This window comes from Oryzias latipes (genome assembly GCF_053564925.1).
Source record: "Oryzias latipes strain Hd-rR chromosome 1 unlocalized genomic scaffold, Olatipes_Hd-rR_3.1 chr1_Y".
NCBI lineage: Eukaryota > Metazoa > Chordata > Actinopteri > Beloniformes > Adrianichthyidae > Oryzias > Oryzias latipes.
Window position 1 is genome coordinate 5,830,001 of NW_027616335.1, and position 14,334 is coordinate 5,844,334.

The 14,334-nt window shown below is 40.7% G+C and overlaps 4 long non-coding RNA genes across 4 annotated transcripts in view; 2 read left to right on the plus strand and 2 right to left on the minus strand.

Moving 5' to 3' along the window:
• The window catches only part of LOC144990448 (uncharacterized), a 2,176-nt gene extending 761 nt beyond the window's left edge, over positions 1-1,415 (plus strand). Inside the window, exons 2-3 of the long non-coding RNA XR_013654438.1 lie at positions 1-82; positions 1,293-1,415. The exon at positions 1-82 is cut by the window's left edge and continues 3 nt beyond it. This is a non-coding gene — a long non-coding RNA (uncharacterized LOC144990448). The remainder of the gene's footprint in view (positions 83-1,292) is intronic.
• A 966-nt stretch (positions 1,416-2,381) lies between these two features.
• LOC110015935 (uncharacterized) lies at positions 2,382-8,663 on the minus strand. Its single transcript, XR_013654417.1, has 5 exons — positions 6,948-8,663; positions 6,164-6,340; positions 5,950-6,006; positions 2,754-2,861; positions 2,382-2,678 (listed from the first exon to the last, which is right to left on the minus strand). It is a non-coding gene; the product is annotated as an uncharacterized LOC110015935 (long non-coding RNA).
• Positions 8,664-8,741: 78 nt separating this feature from the next.
• Positions 8,742-12,515, plus strand: LOC144990413 (uncharacterized). The gene is made up of 2 exons (XR_013654416.1): positions 8,742-11,674; positions 11,979-12,515. It is a non-coding gene; the product is annotated as an uncharacterized LOC144990413 (long non-coding RNA).
• Positions 12,504-14,151, minus strand: LOC144990412 (uncharacterized). Its single transcript, XR_013654414.1, has 4 exons — positions 13,898-14,151; positions 13,168-13,345; positions 12,944-13,038; positions 12,504-12,787 (listed from the first exon to the last, which is right to left on the minus strand). It is a non-coding gene; the product is annotated as an uncharacterized LOC144990412 (long non-coding RNA).
• Between the last annotated feature and the right edge of the window lie 183 nt (positions 14,152-14,334).

Genomic DNA, 14,334 nt, shown 5'->3' on the forward strand with positions numbered 1-14,334 from the left:
CTCCTTCAGAGGCTCCTGGCCTTGGCGAGAAATAACCAGGAGAGGCGCCGGCTCATACAAATATATGGGCCCAGATGAAATGGTAAGTTTGACTCCTCCTGCTCGTTGTGTGTGAATAGATGAGTCGGTGATGTTATTTTTCAATCAAATGTGCATAAAATAAAATTTAAAAAATCTAAACAAAAAATGAAATTGAAAATCATTAAATAATAATAAAAAACTAACCTACAATTTTTGTTCTCTTCTTTATTTCTTGTACTCATGTTGTCATATGATATTAGCTCATTTAAAGAAATCAACATTTTATTTAAGTCAAAAAATGACGTTTCAGTAATAATTAGAAATGTATATTTCTGATTTGAACACCGTTTTAATTGAGTTTATGTTTAAATAGAAACATTTTTCATTTTTTTGAATAGAAACATTTGTCTTTTTTTGCTTACAAAAGTTATGTTAGATCATTACTTTATGGATAGATTCGAGTTAACCTTATATGAAGGTAAAACCTTTAAAGGTGCAAGTGCCTTTGCACTCTAGACTGTTTGTGAAGTTTATTTTGGAAGTATTCATTCATTTAAATCTTGTTATATAAAAACAAATAAAAGGGTTACTAGTTTATTTACATTTCAAAGAAAAATCTGTCAGGAAAGTGAAATATTATTGGATGTTGATCAAAAATGATACATATATATTTAAACTGGAACTTTTCTTTTGGAACAAATGGATTCAAAGTTTTTTTTAAGGAATTAGTAGCAAGATTACTTTCATAAATCTTATAAAAACTGCCAGACAATTAGATTGGACTAAATGTTTTTTTAATTCTTTTAATTCTGTTTTAATATAAAAAATATGCTGTGAATAATGCACATTAAAGTTGAATACTGACTTCTTAGTGTCATGAAGGTTTTTGTGAAAATTCTAAAGATATATATATAAATTGACTTTGAAGCAAACTGTTATATAGTTTACTTACAATAGAAACCATGCTTCATAGGTTAATTGGCAACTCTAAATTGTCCATAGGTGTGAGTGTTGTGAGTGTGAGAGTGAATGGGTGTGTGATTGTGGACATTCTACCCTGCGACAGACTGGCGACCTGTCCAGGGTGTCCCCCGCCTTCTCCCACAAGTGGGCGGGATAGGCTCCAGCGCCCCGTGACCCCAAAAGGGAAAAACGGAATAGAAAATGGATGGATGGATGGATGGATGAAAAATAAAATGGAATATTTATGTGATAACAAATTTAAATGCTGAAATAATTTAAGGATGTGATTTTTGTTTTTGTGATTTCAGGGAGAAGAATCAAATCAAAAGACCCTTTGATTGTTTTTATTTTGTTGTATTTTTTCTTTTGGTGTTTTGTTGATGTTCTATGTTTTAATAATTTCGTTCATAAATGATAAATTTAAACATTCACCTCACTACTCTTGCCTCTTCATTTCTGCAATTGGGTCATCCAGATACCCTCGAAACATTACACTGTGACCATCTCAGACCCAGCAGGAAGGAGTAACTTCAGTGAGGTTTTTCCTCCACCTGAGGAGGGATCTGCCTTGAAGCAGGACAGGCGCAGCTGTTTGTCTGGTATGCAGCAGCTTCATGATCGCCTTTCCATACTGGTGCAGGCACCCCTGTCTCCGCCCCAACTGACTCGACTGGGACACCCCGAGCCGTTTGATGGAACTGCTGCTCTCTCCTCGTCATTTCCGCTTTGACTTTTGTCCGAGTGAGTTTCCTTCCCAACAGAGCGAAGTGGCCTTCGCTCTGAGCTATTTGACGGGTCAAGCCAACAGTACAGATTTTGTGCATTTCTCACCAGAAGCAGACATGTACCGTTCTATATCAGGTGATTAAAGATTCCGATTGGCTATAAACACCTGGACATGAAAGGGCAGGGTGTTTTCTAAGACCAGACATAATTGTCGTTGATTACAGAATGACCTGGAGAAGGTGGCTGTCAGAAGGTCAGTGATTAAACTGATGGATAAAGGGCTAGAGCTAAAGAAAAAAATGAAACCACTCCAGAAGCAGACATGGCAGCTGCTTCTGCCAACAACAAAAAGGTTCTTGGTTCCAAAAATGTTAATGTTCACAATACTTACAATATTGATTTGCATTCAGAGTTGCTCTTCTGCTCAGAACAATTGCAAAAAGCTTTCAGCTCATATTCCATTTTTTAATACCTCCTTTTTTTGATAACCTTTTTGTTTCTTTATTAGAAATGAAATGCTAGAAAATCACATTGTACTTGAACTTTTTAACAAAGCAAATGAATCTCATAGAAACAAGTCTCAATTTGAAACTTTCATATAAATATATCTGTAAGGTGACCCCAACAAAGACGTTTTTGCTGATTATTAATGTTACAGAAAAACAAGTCTGGAAACAAAATAACTTTATTGGAAAAATGTTACTCAGAACAAATTTACAGCCTGTTAGAAGACAAAAACAAACATTTCCTTCAGAAATAAAGAAGATTTTACTGCTCAACAGTCAAACATAATTCCTTGAGGCTTCAGCACAGAAAAGCTTTAGTTTAAAGCACCTCGATCCACATAAGGATAAGCTGAAAACTCTCCCAGTTTGTTGCCGTCAGCATCGTAATGCAGCATCCGGAAGCATTTGTCACAAAAGAGACACGGGTCGCTGGGAGCAAACTGGTCACTAGTGGTGTACCATCTAGAAGTGTCAAAAAGATGGAATTATTAGTTTAAAAAAAGACTAATATTACTGGGAATGTTTGTTTTTCCAAACCTGGTAATAAAGAGATGGCAGACGGCACACTTCTGTGTGAGGACTTTGTGTTTGTGTGTGAGCATAGGGTACAGCTTCTTATCCAAGCAATCGTATTTGTGGACCAGCCTGTAATGAGTCAAGAAAGTTAGGATTTTGAGGTGTTCACTTCCACGATTCCAAGAGCTGCTTTCAGCTGTGGTTAGATGAATGCAAGGCAGCTTCACTTCAGCTTTTGCTCATTTACGCCACAACCAACAAAGAAAACCAATGAGACCAAACCAAGCCAGTGAGCCAAAACTCAACAGATTACTGTTTACTGGGTTTTCTCTCAGCGCCTTCCTTCAGGGGTTTGTCACCATCAATCACACCAGAATTCACTCTTGTGATTGGGCTTCAGTTGGAGAGCGGATGCACTTCCTGACTCAACCCCCTGGCTCATGGAACCATGTGAGAGTGCCCCCATGTGGTCCCTGTAACTTACTGCATCTGGTGGTCCCAGATTGTCATTTATGTTATATAAATGCAGCACATATGGAAGGAAATGTTTAAATGTGGTGAAACTGAGACATAAATCTCCTGAGGTTAATTTTTACATTCGGCGCCCCATACTTTCTGGCATTTTCAACGTTCTAATGCTAATATAACAGACTATTTTCAATCCTCTTTATTGTTATATGTTATAACGGGACATTTCATCTGGAGGAGGGGGCGTATGTAAAACTGTTTACGTCTGCATTGGTGTTCTACGACGGAGTTTTAGGGCCACGGCGATGGCTGAAAAATGTTTTAACTCACCTTATAATATTGTTTAATTGTTTTGCTAAGACATATTTAGTGCGTTCTGCATTTTCTGGTTTATGTCAGTATAAAAACTGCTGTTTATCTGTTATAGCAGGTCAGGTAGTCTGACTGTTTCAACAATGTGCCTTAATATCTTGCATTGGCATATGGAGAATCAAAACTGCCAGATACAAATAGTAAATAAAGGTTCTAATTTATAAATTACATCCATCCATCCATCCATCTTCCTCCGCTTATCCGGGACCGGGTCGCGGGGGCAGCAGACTGAGCAAAGATGCCCAGACTTCCCTCACCCCAGCCACTTCCTCCAGCTCCTCTGGGGGGACCCCGAGACGTTCCCAGGCCAGCCGAGAGACGTAGTCTCTCCAGCGTGTCCTGGGTCTTCCCCGGGGCCTCCGCCCAGTGGGACATGCCCGGAACACCTCTCCAGGGAGGCGTCCAGGGGGCATCCGGACTAGCTGCCCGAGCCACCTCAACTGGCTCCTTTCGATGTGGAGGAGAAGCGTTTCTACTCCAAGCTCTCCGCGGGTGACCGAGCTTCTCACCCTATCTCTAAGAGAGCGCCCAGCCACCCTTCGGAGGAAGCTCATTTCAGTCGCTTGTATTCGGGACCTCGTTCTTTCGGTCATGACCCATAGCTCATGACCATAGGTGAGTACTGGAACGTAGATCGACCGGTAAATTGAGAGCTTTGCTTTTCGGCTCAGCTCTCTCTTCACCACGACGGACCGATAGAGCGACCGCATAACTACGGACGCCGCTCCGATCCACCTCTCACGCTCCGATTTTTCCTCACTCGTGAACAAAACCCCGAGGTATTTAAACTCCTCCACCTGGGGCAAGGACACTCCACCCACCGAGAGATGGCAAACTACCTTTCTCTTATAAATGACAAACAAAAGAAATTTACTCATTTTAAAATTATGAACATACAAAATAATAGATAAAGACGTGTATAAGTGCTTATATTTCCACTTACACTCAAATTATTGTTCACATTTATTATTTATAAATGGGTACATTTTTTCTTATTTGTATTTTGCAGTTTTGGTTTTACATAATGATGTTTTGCACAGTTCCGTCTCAGCCGACAGTTTCTTCTGCTCTCAAAAAGCATCAAATGTATTGGAGGTGGTGCAGCGTCCACATCCCAAGATGTTCCTGACTTCACTGAAGATGTCATGTCAGGTCAATTTAATAGCTTGTAGAGTAATTTAAAAAACAGTGTCTGCATAAACCCTTTTTTTCATAATACGCAGCTGAAGAGTATGGAGTCCCAAGTTGTTCATAATTAAATAAATAAATATGACCTTGTGCAAAAATACAATCAGACAATAAATCTCTCATTAATATATAAAAAGATAATGAAATTGTGAAAAACCTGCACACAGATTTTAAATGAGCCACTAAACTATTAGTAGTATTCTGCTATAGTTATTTTATTAGCTTTATCATTGATTATTGTATAATAATAATTATTGTTTTTTAGCTGCAGAAGAAACTCCTGTCACCACATCTTCGATTAAAAGAGAAAACATTGATGCTGCTGCTGGTAAGTTCAGATCTACCCAATATGGAACCTAAATCAAACGTATTGTTTCCTTTTTACGTAAAAGAAAGTCATACATGTGTGCGCACACAAACAAAAGTGAAGGCACTTCTTTCCAACATTCTCTTTTTAGCATCACAGCAACTTTTCACTGTTTGCTTTTGTTGATGTTCTGTATCTCATGTTCCAGAGGCTCCAAGAGAGGAGTGTATGGAAGAGGAGCTGACTGGATCCAAAATTCCTCCAATTACAAATTAAATTTTGCTTAGGGCCCCCGGAAGACCAGGGCCGGCCCTGCACGGAAGCACAAACAAACTGTTATGATTTTTTTTTCTCGGTAATATTAGAGGGCAGATTGTCTTGATATTTAATGCCCCAGCCTTAGAACGGCGTTGTGACGTTCTCCTCGCTGAGTGGAGGGTGAATTGTTAAAAAGCAATGCACGGAACTGACGGTGGTTCGATTTAAATCATCCACCTGCCTAGCGGTCCGCCGCCCTGCGTGTGTCGCAGGCGATGACGCAAAACTAAGTTCACAGATCTGTTGAAATTTAATATTTATTTTACACATTATTACAGCATTGAAAAACGTTAAGAATGTTTGTGTCATGTTTTTCCTCCTACATAAACCATATTAAAACAAAAAATATATTATTCTCCATCTTTTTCCATTTTTGAAAATGCTCCAGGGAGCCACTAGGGCGGCGCCAAAGAACCGCATGCGGCTCCTGAGCCGCGGGTTGCTGACCCCCGGTATAAGCAGACAGTGTGTCATCCTCTACATCCTGAGAAGATGAGCATTTGGTTGAGCACACTTTATAATACTGCCTGTGCTAATTTCTGGTGTGTTATGTAGGCTACTTACAACTGCCTGGGGTTCAGTTGTGACAGGAGGGTCTAAGGAAGATATTGCCATCAGAATCTGTTGAGACCAATGTAAAACCCAATGCAATGTCAAAATATTATATATATATTTATCCAAGTACTGGTGCTTCTGAGTGGCTTGAGGCTGGCATTTTGCACATTTGAAGTGAAAATATATAGAATGTGTGTGTGTGTGTGGGGGGGGGGGCTCTTACATTTTATGAAGGCACTTGTGTCCTGGGCAGTGACTGGCTCTGATGAACTCCTTGCAGGTATTCCCTCAGCCACCGGCCTTCCACTGTTCAGACTCAGGGCCATCTCCTCAGCATTTGTCAGAGGTGGTGGTGCAGGGCCTCCCCCAGTTTTGTGAGCCTCTGCCTTCTTTCTGCTGACTAAAGACAAATCAAATGACAGTGAACAATGAAAACAACATTAGATATGTATTGCGATGTAGATGTTTCATATGTCAAATATTGTCAACAAAGCCTACATCAATGACATGCTCAAATTTGACCTGATTGAATTATGTTTTTATACTTAATTTTTAGCTGCTGCCATGTTCTTTTAATTCCTGCAGGATTGCATCTACATGAAAATGAAATCAGGGACATTGAATTAGATTAATGTAACAATTACTTTTTGGAAACACAATTTGCTGGTACTGCTTATTTTCTTAATCCCATATAAACCTATACCACTTGATCAATACAATGGTAGTCAAATGTTCACTGTTAAAAACACAATTGCATGTATTAATATTAAACTGACCAATGTTTGCAAGAGGGGAAGGTTAACAAAAAAGTCCTCTAAACATTACCGACGTTAAATGCATTTTTCCCCAGATTGGTTCTGTGCACTATGCAGCATTTCATGCAATTACACCAGGAATAACACTTCAAAAGTACACCAAAATATCGCCATTTTTTATTTCACTCCTTACGCTATTTAAAAAGTTATTACAGCCAATATTTTATAACAATGATTTAAATGCAAACTTACGCATTAACTTGAGCAGCTATGTTTTCCCACGCTAACGGTCTCTGTTTTTGCAGATGCAGCGGTGTTGCTTTTCTTCTGGAATATGTGCTCATATTCACTGTAACACTGCAGCAGTACGTCAAGTTCAGCTGGCGAAAAATATGCAGACCTCTTTTTTTCCACGGTTGCCATGGTGACTCGTAATATCTGCGCTCCATTGATAATGGCTTCTTATAGTTGTCAGCAGGTAGTTTGTGACTGCTTGCACAGATTGCTGATGGTGGATGAAGGCAGTAGCGGTTTTAGGCACGGGCCATACGGGCGATCGCCCGGGGCGGAAAAATGACGGAGGGGCGGCGCCAGCGGCTCAGCTCTTGTAAAATACTTTTTGCACCACTATTGTTTTACTTATATCACAGAGTTTGTAACAGCCTGAAACCTGGCGGAGCCCCCGCCCCGCAGCTGCGCTCCCTCCTGTCTTTGAGAAGTAGACGCAAATGTGTGTGAGAAGGAGAAGGGAGGGGGCGCGGGGTGAAGAAGGAGAAGGGAGGGGGCGCGGGGTGAAGGGTGCAGGCTGAGACAACGAGGCGAGCACGGAGCGCAAAACGCATGCGCAAACCTGGCTGGATCTTCTTCCAGGGGGGCAACGGTCGCGGGCCGCGGCTCAGTGCTTGATGAAAAAATAAAAATAAAAATTGCGCCGCCATGTAGAGAATTGGCGCCCCTGGGTGCAGCTGCACGCGCTCCTGCTGGAAATGTTTGACGAACGGGGGGCAGCAGGTATAAAAAAGGTATAAAAAAATCATGCTTTTTTGGTTATTTTTGTGTGAAATGCCCAAATAAAAAATGGGAAAACAAAAAAATTCTTCACTTAGATGACAGTTGGTTTAGTCGACAGACTTGATACCTATGTCAGGACATTTATGCTAAATGCAAAAACATCTGAAATCTGGAGAAAAAAGGTCAAAGCTGGTGCCCAATTTAGAAAGAAAAGAAGAAGAGGAGAAAAGAGACAAAGAAAAGGGTATTATCGCATAGCTAGATGCACGTTTTCTAAATTCGAATGCTACCTGCCCTACAACAACGTTGCAGAGGAAAAATCTCTTGTTTGGTCTATCATGACCAAAACTGAAGTAGGCCCAAATATTGCAAATAACGTCATTTTTAAGATATTTATTCTTAAATGTTTGCTCTGCCTTAACTTGTAACATTAGTTATGATTCGTGTGTGTGTCTGTCTGCTCTGCTGTATCACAAAGTTTTTGTTGCGTTTTATTGTTGTATATTAGTTCATAATGTTAAATAAGCTGTGATGGTAGCATGCTGCTGCTGCTGCTGCTGCTGCTGCTGCTGCTGCTGCTGCTGCTGCTGCTGCTGCTGCTGCTGCTGCTGCTGCTGCTGCTGCTGCTGCTGCTGCTGTTAGCTTTTCAAAACTCCAGTTGATCAAGTCATACCTGAGATCACCAATGTCTCAGGAGCAATTCACTAACCTGCTGTTGTTAGTATCAATCATTCAGGGGGGGAGCAGATTTCATATGATGACGTTATTGACAAGCTTGCATCAGGAAGGCCACAAAGGTTAGGTTTAGTTAGTGTTTTCTGTTCTTAGTGCTGCAGTTACATTTATTCTAGTGTATTATTAGTGTGATTTGTAGTTTATAATATTTATTTCAGATTATTTGTGTTTGATTAAATATTTTTGTATTTTCAGTTACAATAAATGGACAAAGTGACTCTATTGGGGGGGGGGGGGGGGGGGGGCGCCAGATGAGGGTCTCGCCCGGGGAGTAATTCAGGGTAGAACCGCCACTGGATGAAGGACACCTGTGTGGGAGGGCGTGGTCACATACAGAGCAGGGAGGCTGTTATTCTCTTATAGAGCACCAGTGCGCGGTCGGCGGGGGAGAAGAGGAGGACTGTTGGAGCCGGCGCGTGGGGTTCCTGACACTTGGGCACAGCCTGCAGCAGGAGGACTGTTGGAGCCTGTGGCGTTTGAGTTTGGCCTGCTGCTGGAGCCAGAGACGCGAGGTCCGTGACATTTGGGTGCAACCTGCAAGGTGCAGGCAGGAGGAAGGCTTGGAGCCGGAGGTGCGCAATTCAGGACGCGGAGGCACAACAGGCGGCAGAACACTGGCCACAGGTCTTCATCGGGGCGCGGACCAGTAATCGCTCGCGTGGAGGAGGAGGGAGGCAGCACACCCTCGGGAAGATCTCACACTGCCATTTGGAGACACAGAGGGGTGAACGGGCTTCACCCCTCCTAAAGTTAAGTGTGCCAGCTCCACACTGAGCTTCTATGAGCAGCCTGTAGCTCAGTCACCAGTGGATTTTAATTGGGTTTTATATGGATTGACTTTTAACTCCTTTGCATGACTGTTTTTGTGTTTTTAAAACTATTTGTGGATTTGCCTTTTTATTGCATGTGATCTGGTGGCTTGGAGTGCAGGCCTGCTCGTGTGAAGGACTTGGGTGTGGGACGAACATCCAGGTGGACACTTGGAGTCGACAATGGCGTGATATGGACAATTACCACCACTGTTCTCCTGATGTGTTGGCTTTACATGTGTTTTATGTCATTTTTGTTAGTTTTTTTACCATTTCTGGTTTTAGACTGTTTTATTAAAACCTTTTAACTATCAAGGCTTTGGCTGTCTCTGGAGCAACTAGCAAACTCTCCAGCAGATCCCTAAAATTTTTGATTGCTTTGGGGCTTCACCCCCGCCCCTCTGACATAGTCGCGGTGCTTAACCTAACTCCGATCAGCTTCTCTGAAACAGAAAACTAAGAGTTTCTAATCTCTCGGTAGATCAACTCAGAGTTCAAGTTTAACCTAAGAGTTGGTTGAACCTTCTTTCTGAAACAGGCCCCTGATCTCCTGAATTTTGGGTCCAATACCACTGGTTCCTGACAACAATACTTTCAGCAAATGTTTATAATGAAATCCTTGTGCTAATAAACTTTTCCAGCCTGCCAAATGGATAATGTGTTACCAACTCAACACTAATAAAAGCTTAGCTGAAAAGGGACTTTAACCCCATCAAGAGAAAGGTGCATCACACAGAAACAGCCAGCTTTGAAACCTTTTTCTATATTACTTTGATCACATTAGACCTTATGCTGGCCAAAAACAAAAACCAGCTCAAACTACACAAAGGCACGTTTATTCCACTTCCGGGTTTGGAAGTGGAAGATATCAAAATAACATAAAATCACTCATGAAGTCATGCTTTTATGCAAACACTACAATTAGGGTCTGCAGGTTGGTCATCAGAGCATAGTTTGTGTGGCCACTTGGGTTTCACGTAAACACCCTTTGCGTGCAGCATTGCCATGCGATCAGTAAGGAGCCAGTATGTTCCCCATACAAACTACCATAATATGGTGTAAGGGCACCATACGACAGCATCACACGTACATTGTAAGTGCATGCAACTTACTGTGCATTATGCAGACTTACAGACACTTCACAAAACACCTACCACATGCACACGACAACGGCACCTTCCATTTTCATGACATCCCTTGAGATGGCTGTATGAGCCACAAGGGAACAGCAAAACACACCTCTGCTCCCCTCAAAGGGCCTTTATAATGCAAAATCAACTTTTTGGAGCTTTTAAGTGTGTTGTAATGTTAATTCCTCAGAAAAAAACAACCACAGAGCGGTATTTGGATCCATTCAAACATTTCTGAGCATCCCTCTAAAAACCTGCGCTTTGAGCACCTGACTCTCTGAGTACAAAAAACAAGTGGGTTCTCACACCTTGACATAGTGGATAAGTGAGGAACAGCCCCTTCCAGGAAGAGTCTGCGCTGCCCCCAGGGAAATACACACACACACACACACACACACACACACTTTCTCTGTGGAGCCAGCAGTGTTCAGCTAAATGCTTTTATTTTATATGCACAAAATGCACATCATGTTTGTTTTCATGGGGGAAACGCAGACAAGCAGCAGAGCCCGGCTCTAACTCGAAGTTATGAAATGGGCGGCACCCAAAGTAGCGAAAGCCGCTGTCTCAGAGAACTAGTCGTTTTACTTCCGGGTAGGAAAATTAACCGTCAAAATAAGTCCTACTTTATTCATAAAATTTGTTCTTTAGTGTGTTAAAGTTAATATATTATCTTATATATGGATATAGTTTATTTTGAAATCCTTAGGAAAATCACGATAAAGGCCCTTTAATGTAGTGAATTGTAACTTTTGTTTAAAGAAACTAAAGTGGGCAAAAAAGTGATGTAATAGACCTTTTTCACACTTCCGCATTTTTCGACCGGAAATACGTCAATGACGTGTAAAACAACTTCCTGTTAGCGTAGCAGCAGATATGAAGAATGGCAGAGTCGAAGAGTTGCAGTCTCTGTTGCGTTCCAGGCTGTTCGTCTTCCAACCAAAAACAGCCTTACCTTTCATTTCATTATTTTCCTGTGGATCTAAACCTGAAACCCAAATGGATATAGGCGATCCGAAGAGATGAAGGGCATAGTTTTAATGTAAACACAGGTAGCACTTACTAACTTCGCTCCGGGATTGTGGTGCGGCTGCGTCGTTCGTCGCCTGAAGAGTGGTGTTGCCCCGAGTATTTTCCCTTGGAACAACTTTACTGATCCTTTGAGAAGGGAGTCAGAATATGACAGAACCTCAAACGTCAGGCTATGCAGCTAAGCTGTGAAGATACTAGCGACATGGTGGCTAAGCTAAGACAGTAAAGATGGATCACGACTACGTGACACACCCACCTGCAGGTAAGGTTGTTCATAATGTGTTTGGTTAACGTTAGTCAACTATGTGTACCGTTATTGGATACATGCATTTCTACCTGAACAAATTAATATTTATAATAAAAGATGTTCATGCTCTCACCTATTTTAATTACATGTATTTAATCACTTTTGAGCATTTTGTCATTTTGTAATTTCCTTAACAAAAATAAATGAAATGTATTTGTAATTAAATACTTAACATACTTTTCAAAACATGATTACTGTGTTGTGTTGAAAGGTAGCATTAATATATTAAGACTGATTTTTAATTTCTTTATCTTCACAGGTGCTCTGGATGAGGCTTTGGATTACATCCATGACTTAGAAGCCAAGTTCCTTTGCTGGAGCCAGGAGACGATGTCATGGCGGACAAAAGTTCCTCGTTCAAGACCTCCTAACTGACATTGGATCTAAGATCATTATTCCACCTTTTAAGCTTTCAGCTCAATTCAGCAAGGAGGAAACAGAACAAACCGCAGCCATGGCCCGCCTCAGAATTATAGTGGAAAGAGTGATCAGTAGGATAAAGTCCTTTCACATCAGGAACTCTCTGTGCCGCTCACACTGATGGGCAGTGTGAATCAGATCTGGCTTAACCGCCGTGTTTTGGCAAATTATCATGGACTTTTTTGTTTTGAAGAGTGAATTAATGTTTGGTATGTAAATAATGTATAATGTGCAAATAGTATGGAAAAATTTAGTGTTTCCACATATTCTTAAAATCTAATTAAATATAATTGTTATATTCGTAATATTTTTCTGTTGAAATGTGACTGACTACACAAAAAAATTAGATGAACAAATAAAACAATTTTGGTCAAAATTGTGCCTCGTTTAATTTTTTGGTATGCAAATAACATCAAACATTTACAATAAAAAATAACATTACAGATCAACAGTAAGACAGAAGGCTGAACTGATTGTTAAAGACAAGATAAGTGTAATTTAAGGTATGCATTCATGCATTTGCCACAATATATATCCAAGTTCTCTTTCATTCCATCTCAGAAACCCATCCAACACAACCATGAGAGGTTGGGGCTGCACCTGGCATAATCTGCTTCCAGATGCCATCATATGGATCTGGCTGTGGTCCTACACAAGAGAAACACAACACACAAAAGTTAGACATAAGTGCATAACTACATTTCAATTTAATTCATTATATCTGCTGTAACCATAATTTGGTTAGTCATAAGATTAAAAAAAAAAAAACTTAACTTGCTCACAAAGCAACAAAAAGTTAATCACCTGTATGCCTTGTACAGTGTGGACCTCTGACCGTCCCTGCCAACTGTTTTGGGCTTTTGCACCATCAGCTCACTAACCGGTTCAGGATGGATTCCCTTATAAGTAAAAGGCAGAAAGCAATTAAAGTCTGTAGTAACTACTTGGGGTGTTTTTATAATAATTTAGAGTTGTTATGGATACACATACGTTCTTAAAAAATAATAACAATATGATCACAAACCCACCTGTGCCATCTTTGCAAGCCACTCGTGCAGGCCAGGGGGGTGGAGCAGCCTGCAGACCCAGCTGTGAATAATGTGCGGTCTGGAACAGGATGGCAACTATGTGATTGCAAAATCCTTTAGCAGCCACACAACTGCAGACGAAAGCTTTCAGGTTGGCACTTTCTGCGTCCAGTGATATCTAGACACAATAAATTATATAGGTTAAAATTAGGACATACTTATGTTGCTACATCAATGTTCAGAATGACATGAAACTATAACTGTCAATAGGGTGACCAGATTTGAGTTTGTAAAAAAGAGGAGTGAAGTGAGTTTGTGAGATATTTCATCGAGAGTAATTGGTGTTCAGAGCTGCATACATGAAGCAAATATAATTACATTTCATCTATGTTCAATGTTATTTTATTATATAAGTATCAAAAGAGAGGACATGTCCAGGAAAAGAGGACTTCTGCTCACCATACTTTCAGAAAAATAATACTAGTAAGTGAAGAAAGTGCCGCAACCGCAGCAAAATGAACACGCATACGGGCAACTTAACATTTCTTATTTACAGCTTCACCAAATTTTTGGGTGTTATGTTAATCTCATGCCTTTTCACTTAAACATACACACAACATATTCACTGCGATGCCTTATATTACAAATTAATAACACCAGGATTTACAGTTGACGTAAACACACAGAGTTACCGGTGATGCGGCTAAGGCTAAAGCTAGCTGAAGCTTACCTTGGTAATGGTGGATAAACTCTTCGTGGACGAATTTATATCCCATGTCCAATTTGTTTCCTTTAGTGGACGATTGCATCTTCACACTCTTCATCACATCGGTGCTGGTGAACTTCGGAACACAACTCAGGCTCTTCGAAAACACTCTAGGCTCTGCCATTCCTCCGCCAGCGAAGCACAAACCGGAACTAGGTTTACACGTTGATGACGTACTTCCGGTTTTTGCGAAAAAGGTCTATAGTCTGAAATATGATCATTTTAAGACTTATTATTTAAGACTTTATTTTCAGCATTTTTAGTGTGTTTTGTTTCTTTTGTCTTTTTCTGGGTTTGTTGTGAGTTCAGTGGATTTCTGAATTGTGATGACTGCTTGCTAAGTGGCCACTGGTAATTAAGCAACTATCTTGGTGGTATTAAATTAATACTAATAGTCATCC